Source organism: Equus caballus, chromosome 4 (genome assembly GCF_041296265.1).
Source record: "Equus caballus isolate H_3958 breed thoroughbred chromosome 4, TB-T2T, whole genome shotgun sequence".
Taxonomy (NCBI): domain Eukaryota; kingdom Metazoa; phylum Chordata; class Mammalia; order Perissodactyla; family Equidae; genus Equus; species Equus caballus.
Window position 1 is genome coordinate 39739553 of NC_091687.1, and position 14220 is coordinate 39753772.

At 37.7% G+C, this 14220-nt stretch overlaps 1 protein-coding gene and 1 long non-coding RNA gene across 9 annotated transcripts in view; one reads left to right on the forward strand and one right to left on the reverse strand.

The window, feature by feature from the left end:
- MTERF1 (mitochondrial transcription termination factor 1) overlaps positions 1 to 14220 on the reverse strand; it is a 154054-nt gene that overhangs the window by 88128 nt on the left and 51706 nt on the right. For 4 of the 8 annotated variants that reach the window (XR_011438171.1, XR_011438172.1, XR_011438173.1 and 1 more), the window contains exons 1-2: positions 13418 to 13468; positions 11287 to 11435 (exon numbers count right to left, since the gene is read on the reverse strand). The exons of the other annotated variants lie outside the window; for them this stretch is intronic. The gene's annotated coding sequence lies outside the window, so the exon portion shown is untranslated. Of the gene's footprint in view, positions 1 to 11286; positions 11436 to 13417; positions 13469 to 14220 lie in introns of those variants that run through there. 8 annotated transcript variants of the gene reach the window in all.
- LOC111773163 (uncharacterized) overlaps positions 13536 to 14220 on the forward strand; it is a 49422-nt gene continuing 48737 nt past the window's right edge. The window contains exon 1 of the long non-coding RNA XR_011438175.1: positions 13536 to 13599. This is a non-coding gene — a long non-coding RNA (uncharacterized lncRNA). The remainder of the gene's footprint in view (positions 13600 to 14220) is intronic.

Below are 14220 nucleotides of genomic sequence, written 5' to 3' on the forward strand. Positions count from 1 at the left end.
TCCAATGTTACTGCAATTAAAAAATAAATAAATAAATAGTAAAATAGATTTTAAAATAAATAGAAAAGAAAGGGGAGGTTATGAATTACAAAAGGACACAACAAAATTTGGTGGGGTGAGGAATATGTTCATTATTTTTATTGTAGTGATTGTTTCACAGGTGTCAAAACTCATCAAATAATAAAATTTAAATATAAAAAACAAAAACAAAATAGAGGAAGACTAACACAGATGTTAGCTCAGGGCCATTCTTCCTCAGGCAAAAAGAGGAAGATTGGCTACAGATGTTACTCAGGGCCAATCTCCTTCACCAAAAAAAAAGAAACACCATATAATGGAGAAAATTTCTGCAATCACATGTCTGATAAGCAATTTGTATCTAGACTATATAAAGGACACTTACAACTCAATAATAAAAAGACAAATAACCCAATTAAAAAATAAGCAAACAGGCCAGACCTGTGGCATAGTGGTTAAGTTCAGCACGCTACACTTCAGTGACCCAGGTTCATGGGTTCAGATCTATACCACTCAGGTGTAGAGTCTGGATGTGGACCTACACACCACTCATCAAGCCATCCTGTGGCAGCATCCCACATACGAAATAGGGGAAGATTGTCACAGATGTTAGCTCTGGGCAAATCTTCCTCAGAAAAAAAAAAAGAAAAGAAAAGAAAAGAAAAAAATGGGCAAAAGGATGTGAATAGACATATCTCCAAAGCAGATATACAAATGCCGAATAAGACATGAAAGGATTCTCGGCACCAGTAGCCATCATGGAAATTCAAATCAAAATCACAATGAACCTCACACTTGTTAGGGTAACTATAATCAAAAAGATAATAAATGTTGGCAAAGATGTGGAAAGCTTGGACTCCTCATCCATGGATGGCCCAATGTAAAATTTTTCAGCCACTTTGGAAAATAATCTAGCCACTCCTTAAAGTGTTAAACATAGAGTTGTCATATGATCCAGCAATTGTATTCCCAGTTATATACCCAAGAGAAATTAAAACATACGTCCACACAACTTGTACCTGAATGTTCACAGCAGCATTATTCATGACTAAAAACTGTAAACAACCCAAATGTCCATCAACTGATGAATAGATAAATAAAATGTCGTATATCCATACAATGGAATATTATTCAGCGATATAAAGGAATAAAGTTCTGATGCATGCTACAGCATGGACAAAGCTTGAAAACATTATGCTAAGTGAGAGAAGGCAATTACAAAAGACCACTTATTATATGATCCCATTTATATGAAATGTCCAGAATAGGCAAATCTACAGAGACCAAAAATAGATTAGAGTTACCTAGGGCTGAGGAGGTTAGGAGAAATGGGGAGTGGTTGCTAATGGGTATGGGATTTCTTTTTGAGGTGATGAAAATGTTTTAAAATTGATTGTTGTAGTGGTTACACAATTCTGTGAATAAACTAAGAACAACTGAATTGTACACTTTAAGTGGGTGAATTGAATTGTATGTGAATTATATCTCAATAAGACTGTTATAATTTTTAAAATTCATTGATTGAGCCTAGGTCATGTGCCTACCCACTAGCTGCAAAGGAGGTTGAGAAAGTGACTATCTGACTTTTTCAGTCTTCCTCCAACCAAAACATGTATGAAAAGAATCCTCTAAATCTAGGATAACTCAGATGCTAGGCAGCCAAAAAAATTGATAAATATTTTATAAGGCAGTTAAGAGTGTAATAAGTGCTATATGAGTAATACTAAGTGGAAAAGCAATTAAGTCTCCTAGGAGGAAAAGATGTCTTTTGAAAGGAAAAGCATTGGTACTGCCCCTTCTCTAAACTCATTCATCACATGTTGTATTCCGTTGTCTTGGGTGTATATTAGTCTTATCTCCTCTAAGAAACTGTAAGCTCCTTGAGATCATTTGAGATTATAAACTCCTTGAGATCTACTTTTCTTGCAGGCCTCAACCAAATCTAGCAAGTGTTGAATGGTCACTAATTGATTTAACTAGTTCCGATGTCATACACCTTCACCACAACTGTCAGCTTTATTATTATAAGTTTAGGGTTATTTTTCATCCAGCTTTTTTAATATATATTAATTGAAAAATTTTGGAGCTTTTAAAGATTGAGGGGATTCTTAAATGTAATTGGTTGCTAGATTACTGTATCCCTTGGCTTTTTAATAACAAACCTTCTTTGTGACTTTCGCTTACAGAAATATTTTCAATTAATGGGTTAGTTACTCTGGCTCTTTACAAAGCATCTTGCCTTCCTAACTTGATAAAGCTCGAAGCCAAAGACTCAAATACAGATTAAAAATGAAAATGATGTAAATTCTTCCAGTGTTTGAGCAAAGGGCAGGCAGGGAACCAGAACACCGTGATTTCTAATTTTGAGAAAATCCAAACTAATGTGTTTTATATGACCTTAATTTATCTTAAAAATAATGTACTTCTAGGGGCTGGCCCCATGGCCGAGTGGTTAAGTTCGCGTGCTCCACTGCAGGCGGCCCAGTGTTTCGTTGGTTCGAATCCTGGGCGCGGACATGGCACTGCTCGTCAGACCATGCTGAGGCAGCGTCCCACATGCCACAACTAGAAGAACCCACAACGAAGAATACACAACTATGTACCGGGGAGCTTTGAGGAGAAAAAGGAAAAAATAAAATCTTTAAAAAATAATAATAATAATAATGTACTTCTAGTACTGATGGTAATACTTGACACTGCATTGTGGCAAAGCAACAGGGCATAAAGATTCCTGACATGTGTCCTTGTCTAATTTCTCAATTAAGCCACAGGTAATGGAAAAATCTATACTTTGTTAAAATGTACGGACTTACGGCAGACGTTTAAGCCAGTTTAATTCTCTCACAAACTCCGTTTAAATATATATATGTTCCTATCTATATTTCTACCTATAATGCACAAAAAAAATTTTTTAAGTGTTTGAATTTTGGAAACTATAACAACAAAACCTATGTTTGTTGTGGGCTTGCCGTGTTTAAAAAAAGTTTGTTCTTAAGTCACTTTTAATTTCTTTCTTCAAAATAATTGCATAGCTAATTATCTTTGATTTTAACCACCTGCAGAGCTGGAAATGTCCATTTTTTTAATATCTGTACCTGGATAGGCTTATTCAAAACAACAATAAAAAAAAAGCAGACGTTCTCAAATATTTGTTCCAGTTTAACTTAAGGGATCCTTACACATCCTGATGCAATTTTAACTCAAGGAGCCTAACTACCACTTCTATGTTATGAAATTCCAAATGTTGGCATTTTAATCTGTATTTAAGAAAAAGCACTAAATAATTTATGTTTACACTTCTTTCAAGTTTTATGTGCTTAGAGTCTAATAGTCTCTCTTCAAAAGCAACAGAGAAACATCATGATTCTGTAAATGAGCCGTGTGTTCCAACAGTAAGTATCGGGTAATCTTGTGTTTTGGTTTTAATGTAATCATTACTGTAATCATTACTTGTGAATGTAATCATTCAAAAGTGTTTTCCTACTATACAGACAGCGCCTGGGACAATGGAAAATATAAATATGATTTTCATTTGTGCATTGACTATTTCCAACTGAACAGTGAATATTTTGTCTCCTTGATCTCAGTTCTGTTTAGTTTTTGTTTGTTTAATTTTTTAGGTAGGATAAAGCAAATAATCTCGGAAAGATGGATTCTACTAGGTTGTAAATTTTTTTCTTAATGAAATCTACAAACTGAGTACCTAATCTTCTAAGTCAGCCGTTGTGGATATCTACTCCTAATGTTCTAAAAGCACAAATATTTGGGGGGAAAATCTAGAACGAATGTCATGGTTCAAAGGGATCCAATTATACTGAACATTTTTCCTTGGGATTTTCATACTTCATTTGAGAAAGATAACTTTCTTACCTCACCCTAAATGAAACAAGTTTGGGTTCCATGATCTTAATTTCAAGCATATCATTCTCTGACCAGCTCACTCTGTCCTATACCCAACAATCCTGCATTAGGACGTCTTCAGTCCATTGATCCTACCACCTTTTCACTGTCCTTGCCCCTCATGTACACACTTCTCTCACTCACCCACCCTCCACTCCCTTTTCTCACCCTCCCTTCTCTTAGTTGGTTGGCAATAACCTCAACCCTTATTAAATCCTACTCTGCCTGCTCCACATAGCTGACTGATCTCACTTTAAATTCATGACCACTAACCCCAAGTGGGCCCTCTATGCTGCCTGGTAAGCTATTTCCCTAAACCAATCATTGTCCCATTCTCCTAGGCAACTGAATCATAATCTCTTCCAGTTGATGACCTTGGTTCCTATTTCAATGAAGGAGCCATAATGATTCTTTTAAAATAAATCAAATAGTGTTATTTCTCTGCTCAAAACCCTCCAGTGGCTTTCCTTCTCCCTCATAGTAAACACCAAAGTCCTTACAATGACTTATAAAGCCCTATGTGATCTGGGTCTATTACCTCTCTAACCTCATCTCCTGTGTTCTCCCCTCCATTACTGCTCCTGCCTTACTGGCCTCCTTGTTGTTCAGTTAACACAACAAGCACTTTCTTACCTCAGGGCCATGGCACTAGCTGTTTCCTCTGCCTAGAACACTCTTCCCCCAGATATATTTACATGGTTCACCCCTTTGCCTCGTTTGTCTTTTTTCCCAGTGAGCCTTCTCTGACCTTTTTATTTAAATTTGAATCCCTCCTTCACCCTAGAATGCCCTCTATCCCTTTCCTACTTCATTCTTCCCCATAGCACTTATCACCATCTGCACACTATATATTTTACTTGTTTTGTTTATTGTCTATATCCACCCAGTAGAATGTAAGCTTGGGCCTACAGCCTGGATGGTGACCTATTTTGTCCACTGCTGAAGCCCCAACACCTAGAATAGTACCTGATACATAGTGGATGCTTAATAAATATTTTTTGAAGGAATGAATGAATGAGTGAATGAATGAATGAGGCATCTTTATTAAAGGATTTGTGTCTAAACCTTACCTATTGCTTGGTAGTTTATATCAGGTTGCTGCCTCTGTAGTCATTAGCAAAGAACACTTAAATCCAAATTTATGTTTGATTGGCAAAAAGAAGTTGAAGAATCACAAAAATAATCTCACCAGATGTCAGCAACATGGCAAAGCAAGCAGTTTTCATTTTCTCTCCCCCTTTGAACTACAACTAAATGGACATTCATTGATCAATGGAGGATACTCACACAGCACCTCAGGATGCCTGAGAGATCTATACTGCTATACATCAGAAAGTGGATGGACTACCCCTGGGGAGGAAGTGGAGATAGGTGAAAACTCTCTGGCCCCCAGATAGCCTAGCAGCTACTAGCAACTCTCTCCCAGCTGACATGCTCATAGCACTGCCACAGCCCTGAGGGTGGGCATGCGCATCAGCACAACTGTGGAAACAGGTGACTACAGCTCTAACCCCCCTGTGATTGCCCTGTGGACCAGTGGGAAAATTCATTGACCCACACAAGCCCCAGGGAGAGTCTCTGCTCAGCCCTAGTGGAGAGGCCCCACCCACCAAGCGTAAATGCTGGGCGACCTAAGAGCAGAAGTGGCACAGCAGGGCTAGCTAACCGCAAGCTGCATTAGATGTCCATAGCTCTGCTATAGCCCAGAGGGGGCAAGTGAGATCCAGTGGGACCAGACAGCAGCAGAGCTGCAAGTCTGGATGACCCAGCTCCCAGCTGCTGTGAAAGCCCATAACACCACTGCAGTCCCTAAGGAGGGAGCGTGTCTAGGCAGTCTGTGGGATCAGGCAGCAGCAACCAAAGGCCCTGTGTGATTGTTCCTACAGTTTACAGGCGACCCCACAGGGCCACTGTGATCCCAAGGATCACAGCCTTGGTCAGGAACCACTGACAGGGATCCTGGTTGGCACAGATTACATGGCTGCTGCCCCTCCCCCCCAGTGGAAGCAGTGACCAAACTCTATCTCTATGCAGGGGCACAAATCCAGTCCACCAAGCAGTATGAAAAAAATATGTTAAATCTCTGGAACAGAAGGAAAATGACAAGTACCCAGAAAACAATCCCGAAGACACAGAATCTATAACCTAAATGACAAAGAATTAAAAACAGCTATGATTTTAAAACTCAATGAGTTAAAAGAGAATACAGAGAGACAACTCAATGACTTCAGGAGCTGTTTCACAAAAGAGCTTGATACTATAAAGAAGAACCAATCAGAAATGTTGGAGATGAAAAGCACAATGGAGGAGATTAAGAAAAATCTGGACTCCCTGAAGAGTAGAGCTGATAATATGGAGGACAGAATTAGCAGTCTGGAAGATAGGAATAAAGAAATGCATCAGATAGAGGAGGAAAAAGAACTAAGACTAAAAAGAAATGAAGAAACTCTCTGAGAAATATCCGACTCAATTAGGAAATGCAACATAAAGATTATAGGTATCCCAGAGGGAGAAGAGAAGGAGAATGGAGAAGAAAGCTTGTTCAAAGAAATAATAGCTGAGAATTTCCCAAACCTAGGGAGGGAGCTGGAAATCCATGTGATGGAAGCCAATAGATCTCCAAACTTTATCAATGTAAAAAGCTAACCCTAAGGCATATAGTAGTGAAAGTTGCAAAAGTTAACAACAAAGAGAAAATATTAAGGGCAGCAAGGCAGAAGAAAATAACCTACAAAGGAACCTCTATCAGGCTGTCAGGATATTTCTCAGCAGAAACCTTACAGGCTGGGAGAGAGTGGAATGATATATTCAAAATTCTGAAAGACAAAAACTGTCAGGCAAGAATACTCTATGCAGTGAAAATATCCTCCTAATATGATGGAGAAATAAAAACTTTCCCAGATAAACAAAAGTTAAGGGAATTCATCGCCACAAGATGCTCCCTACAAGAAATGCTCAGGAAGGCCTTCATACCGAAAAAAAAAAAGGAAAGGGGTTACAAAACCCTTAGCAGGGAGATAAGTAGAAAGAAAAAATCAGAAAATTGCAGCTTTCCATTGGAACAAGCTAGCAAATGCTTAAGTATAACTTTAAAGCTAAAGGGAAGGGAAACACTAAGAATAAATATAATCTTGTCATTTTAAACACAAACTCACAACACAAGAAAGAAAAAAGATGTAACAATAACAACCTAGAAGAGGAAGAGGGAAGAGATGGAACCGGGTTAGTCCAAGGAAATATGAGGCTATCAGAAAATGGACTATCTCATCTATGAGATGTTTTATACAAACCATATGGTAACCACTAAACAAATAATTAAAACAGAGACACAAATTAAAAATAAGGAGAAAACTAAGAAAACCAGCATAGAAAAGTACCTAACTGAATGGGTAGTCCGAAATACATGGGATACAAAGGAAAGGCACGAGAACTGGAAAATGAGTGATAAAATGGCAGCATTAGTCCCCAAAATTTCAGTAACCACTCTAAATGTAAATAGATTGAATTCTCCAATCAAAAGACATGAAGTGTCAGGATGGATTAAAAAACAAGACCCAACCAATATGCTGCCTCCAGGAATTACACCTCAGCCCCAAAGTCAAACACAGACTCAGAGTGAAGGGATGGAAGACGATACTCCAAGCTAATAGCAAACATAAGAAAGCAGGTGTCGCCATACTTATATCAGACAAAGTAGACTTCAAGGCAAAACAGGTAAAGAGAGACAAAGAGGGACAGTATAGAATGATAAAAGGGACACTCCACCAAGAAGACATAACACTTATAAATATATATGCACCAAACACAGGAGCACCAAAGTATGTAAGCAACTGTTAACAAAACTAAAAGGAGATATCAACAACAATACAATAATAGTAGGGGACCTCAACACCCCACCAACACCAATAGATAGATCATCTAGACAGAAAGTCAACAAGGAAATTGTAGAATTAAATGAAAAACTAGACCAGATGGACTTAATAGATATATATAGAACACTCCATCCAAAAACAGCAGGTTACACATTCTTCTCAAGTACTCATGGAACATTCTCAAGGACAGACCACATGTTAGGAAACAAAGAAAGCCTCAACAAATTTAAGAGGATTGAAATAATATCAAGCATCTTTTCTGACCATAATGCTAAGAAACTGGACACTAATTACAAGAATAAAGCTGAGAAAGGGGTAAAGATGTGAAATTAAACAAACAAAATTGACAAACCCTTAGCCAGGCTCATTAAGAAAAAAAGAGAGAAGACTCAATAAATAAAATCAGAAATGAAAGAGGAGAAATCACAATGGATACCACAGAAATACATAAGATTATAAGAGAATACCATGAAAAACTATATGCCAACAAACTGGACAACCTAGAAGAAATGGATAAATTCTTAGACTCTTACAACCTCCCAAAACTGAATCAAGAAGAAACAGAGAACGTGAATAGATCAATCACAAGCAAAGAGATTGAAACAGTAATCAAAAACTTCCCAAAAAATAAAAGTCCAGGACCAGACCACTTCTCTGGAGAATTCTACCAAACATTCAAAGAAGGCTTAATACCTATCCTTCTCAAACTATTCCAGAAAATTGAGGAACATGGAGCACTTCCTAACATATTCTACAAGGCCAACATCACCCTGATCCCAAAACCAGACAAGGACAACACAAAACTAAGGCCAATATCACTGATGAACATAGATGCAAAAATCCTCAACAACATATTGGCAAACCGAATACAGCAATACATTAAAAAGATCATACGACATGACCAAGTGGGATTTATACCAGGGACAAAGGGACGGTTCCACAGCCACATTCAATCAATGTGATATACCACATTAACAAAATGAGGAACAAAAACCAAATGATCTTCTCAATAGATGCAGAAAAAGCATTTGACAAGATCCAACATCCATTTATGATAAAAACTCTCAATAAGGGGCTGGCCCCATGGCCGAGTGGTTAAGTTTGCGCACTCTGCTTCAGCAGCCCAGGGTTTCACCAGTTCAAATCCTGGGCAAGGATATGGCACCACTCATCAGGCCACACTGAGGCAGCATCCCACATGCCACAACTAGAAGGACCCACAACTAGAAATATACAACTATGTACCAGGGGGCTTTGGGGAGAAAAAGGAAAAATAAAATCTGAAAAAAAAAACTCTCAATAAAATGAGTATAGAATGAAAGTACCTCAACATAATAAAGCCCATATATTACAAACCCAAAGCCAACATCATACTTAATGGGGAAAAACTGAAAGCCATCCCTCTGAGAACCGGAATAAGACAAGGATGCCCACTCTCTCCACTCTTATTCAACATAGTGCTGGAGGTTTGGGCCAGAGAAATTAGGCAGGAAACAAAGTTAAAGGAATCCAAATAGGCAATGAAGAAGGGAAACTCTTGCTGTTTGCAGACAACATGATCTTATATACAGAAACCCCTAAAAAAATCCATCAGAGAGCTACTAGAAGTAAGCAACAATTACAAAGTTGCAGGGCACAAAATCAACTTATATAAATCAGTAGCATTTCTATACTCTAATAACAAACTAATAGAGAACTCAAACACAATCCCATTCATAATCACAACAAAAAGAATAAAATATCTTGGAATAAATTTAACCAAAGAAGTGAAAGACCTATAAAATGAAAACTACAAGACTTTCCTAAAAGAAACCAATGACGACATAAAGAAATGGAAAGACATTCCTTGCACATGGATTGGAAGAATAAACATAGTTAAAATGCCCGTACTACCTAAAGCAATCTACAGATTCAGTGCAGTCCCAATCAGAATCCCAATGACATTCTTCACAGAAATAGAAAAAAGAATCCTGAACATCATATGGGGCAAGAAAAGACCTTGAATTGCTAAAGCAATCCTGAGAAAAAAGAACAAACCTGGAGGCATCACAATCCCTGACTTCAAAATATACTATAAGCCATCATAATCAAAACGGCATGGTACGGCTACAAATACAGGCACACAGATCAATGGAACAGAATTGAAAGCCCAGAAATAAAACCACACATCTATGGACAGCTAATCTTCAACAAGGAGCTGAGAACATACAACGGGGAAAAGAAAGTCTCTTCAACAAATGGTGTTGGGAAAACTGGACGGCCACATGTAAAAGAATGAAAATAGACCATTCTTTTACGCCATTCACAAAAATAAACTCAAAATGGATCAAAGACTTAAAGGTAAGACCTGAAACCATAAGACTTCTAGAAGAAAATATAGGCAGGACACTCTTTGACATCAGTCTTAAAAGGATCTTTTCAGATACCATGTCTTCTCTGACAAGGGAAACAACAGAAAGAATAAACAAATGGGACTTCATCAGACTAAAGAGCTTCTACAAGGCAAGGGAAAACAGGATTGAAACAAAAACACAACCACCAACTGGGAAAAAATATTTGCAAACCAAATATCCAACAAGGGGTTAATCTCCATAATATATAAAGAACTCACACAACTCAACAACAAAAAATCAAGCAACCCAATCAAAAACTAAGCAGGGGATATGAACAGACATTTCTCCAAAGAAGATATATGGATGGCCAATAGGCACATGAAAAGATGCTCATCATCACTGATCATCAGGGAAATGCAAATCAAAGCTACACTAAGATATCACCTTACACCCATTAGAATGGCTAAAATAACCAAGACAAAAAATGTTGGGGAGGTTGTGGAGAAAAAAGGAACCCTCATACACTGCTGGTGGGAATGCAAACTGGTGCAGCCACTATGGAAAACAGTATGGAGATTTCTCAAAAAAATAAAAATAGAAATACCATATGACCCAGCCATCCCACTACTGTGTATCTATCCAAAGAACTTGAAATCGGCAATTCAAAGAGACCCATGCACCCCTATGTTCATTGCAGCATTATTTACAATAGCTAAGACATGGAAGCAACCTAAGTTTCCATCGACTGATGACTGGATAAAGAAGATGCAGTGTGTGTGTGTGTATATATATATATATATATATATATATATATATATATATATATACAATGGAATACTACTCAGCCATAAAAAAGGAGACAATCATCCCATTCACAACAACATGGATTGACCTTAAGGGTATTATGTTAAGCGAAATAAGCCAGATAGAGAAAGACAAACTCTGTATGACTCCACTCATATGTGGAAGATAAACAAACACATAGACAAAGAGTACAGATTAGTGGTTACCAGGGGGGTGGGGGATGGGCACAAAGGGTGAAGTGGTGCACCTGTAACATGACTGACAAATAATAATGTACAACTGAAATTTCACAAGGTTGTAAGCTATCATAACCTCATTTTAAAAAATTGACAAAATAATAATAATCATCATCATCTTACCCTGCCAGGGTAGAGCAGCTGTGCCCAGTTCTGTGCCTAGCAGGAGCATCTAGGATCAGTTTTCTTTGCCCAGAAAAAAGGAGCTGCTGTAGTCCATTTTCAGCAGATATCTCAGAAATAATGGCTTGTAACTCAAAGCTGCTTTTTCTCTTTTTAAAAAAATCATAAAATTCACAAAAATTATACTATGCCCATGAAATCTGCATAAGTCTCATTCACATTAAACACTACTACTCAGCTCACTACAAAAGTGCTTTTTAAGTAACAAAAGTGGCATGTGTAGGCAATGCAAAAAGAACATATTAATAAGGTATTTTATCAATATATAAATATAATGAAATTTTATTGTACCATAAATCACTCAAAGTGTTTTCTTAGATCTATTTTTAAAGACAGCATTAACTTATGTAGATCTATATCTTTAATACATTACAATTTAGGGTGTTGGGTTAGAGATTTTAATTGAGTAGTGGTTTGGGAATTTTTTTGAAGGAAAAAAAAGCAAGATCAATTTTCCCTTTGTAGGCTTAGGTAGGTAGTATGAATGTCACATATATTACCTGCTTTATAAATCATTTTTTAAGTTCCCTCTTCCATCTCAACACTCATAAAAACTGAGCAAACCACTGAAAAACTCTCCAAATTTAAACCATTAAAATGAAATCTGTCTCTGAATGTTTGAAAGGATTTGCCTTAAAAATGTCAGTTTGAAAAAATATATATCAGGTTGAGATTAAGTCAATAAAATTAATCACTCATGACCCTGAAGGAGGAAAATGGGGGAGAGGGGACCTGGAAAACACTACAGACTTTAACGTTGCTATAAGGGAAGGGACTTTGGGGATTTCTGTCAATTCACCATAGTTAAATTCAAATACAGGCTTTTCTTTGTTATTCAACTTGTGGTGTCATTTCTTTTTTCATCATCAAAATTGACCAAGAAATAGCTAGTAGAATTTTTTCATTTGGATTTATTAGCTGCATAAGCTAGCTAAAATCTATATAAAAGTTCCAAGACAAATTAGTTGACTTGAATACCAACTACAGTGACAAGGTCACCTTTTTTTTTTAAAGCTGCTGCATTGCAGTTGATAACCATGGATGTGAAAAACAGCTGATTTGTGGTTCCTTATATGCTAACCACTGTCTCTTGTATCCAAAACGTGCAGAGCTAAGTAGGGAAGGCAGAGAGTGATGAGCTGAGCGAGGCAGCTTTCTGCCTTCTTGTAGCACTTGTGGATGTAGCTGCACAGTTCAACCACCAACTGCTGTTACTCCGTTTTGTGAGCATGTGTCTCATCTCGCCAAACACTGCACCTAGAGCAGTGCTGGGAGTTTCCTGTTTCCTCCATTGACCATGTTCCTTAAGGTTGGACCATGTCTAATTCACCTTTCTAAATCTCACACAACTAGTTTCATTAAAGGCATGGACATATATATTCCCTATTAAACAACAAGCCCTTGAAAGAATTAAAAACCCAGTCTAATTCATCTTGTATTCGCTAGCACAGTGCCTTAAACCTATTGGCACTGAATAAATAAATAAATGTTGGCTCAATGTTGAATGAATGATTGAATAATGAATGAACAAATGAATATCAAATACTCTACAATCCCATGATAAGTGACCTCCAGGAATAACTTCTATACAACAGAGCACCTTTGTGGTCCAAGCCCTCCTATGTCAGCTGCCTGCTTCAGAGATGGGAAATCAGAACTATCTCTGCTGCAGTAACTTCAACATAGCTGGGCCCATTCCCAGCAGAATTTAGAATAACACGTAACATTCATGTCCTAGAGCTAGTCCCTCAAGCTGTAAGATGGAAAATCAAATTCCCTACCAGTTAAAACTAGTTTGGCCACTAGAGGGCACTTGTATTAGCCATGTCTCCAATTTGGGAAGGGGGTCTGTTCCAACAGTCCTTTGGTAAGTATATAGCTTGTAACTCTGAGAGCATTCATTTAAAAAAATAAATAAAAATAAGAGATCCACAGAAAACTTATAAATGGGCTAACTAAATTTATAGTATGTCTATAGTACTGTAATTACTAATACTATATAATCTTAGTACTAAACTACATTAGACTAGCTAGACTAGACATACTATAGTATACAGTAGTTCCCCCTAACCTGCAGTTTCACTGTCCACGGTTTCAGTTACCCGTGGTCAACCACAGTAGGGAGGCAGATTTTCCTCCTTCTGACATATTGTGAGGTCAATAATAGCCTAACTCTGTCACAACACCTACATCATTCACCTCACTTCACCTAATCACATAGGCATTTTATCATCTCATATCATCACAAGAAGGGTGAGTACAGTACAATAAGATATTTTGAGAGAGAGAGAACGCACATACACATAAATTTTATTTCAGTATATTGTGATAATTGTTCTATTTTATTATTAGTTATTGTTGTTTAACTTCTCACTGTGCCTAATTGATAAATTAAACTTTATCAGAGCTATGTATGTATAGGGAAAAACATAGGATAGATAGGGATCAGTACTATTACAGTTTCAAGCATCCACTGGGGGTCTTGGAATGTATCCTCCCACGGATAAGGGGGGCTACTGTACTTCATTACAATATTTTCCAAAGTGTGGTTCTGGGAACTTGTAAAACATAAATATAGAATCTGGGGCAGGGGCCAGCCCTGTGGCTGAGTGGTTAAGTTCTCATACTCCACTTCAGCAGCCCAGGGTTTCCCCAGTTTGGATCCTGAGCACAGACCTAGCACCGCTCATCAGGCCATGTCAAGGTGGCATCCCACATAGCAGAGCCAGAAGGACCTACAACTAGAATATACAGCTATGTACTGGGGGGCTTTGGGGAGAAGAAGGGGAGAAAAAGAAGACTGGCAACAGATGTTAGCTCAGGTACCATCTTTAAAAAAAAAAGAAGAAGAAGAAGAATCCAGGGCCTTATCAG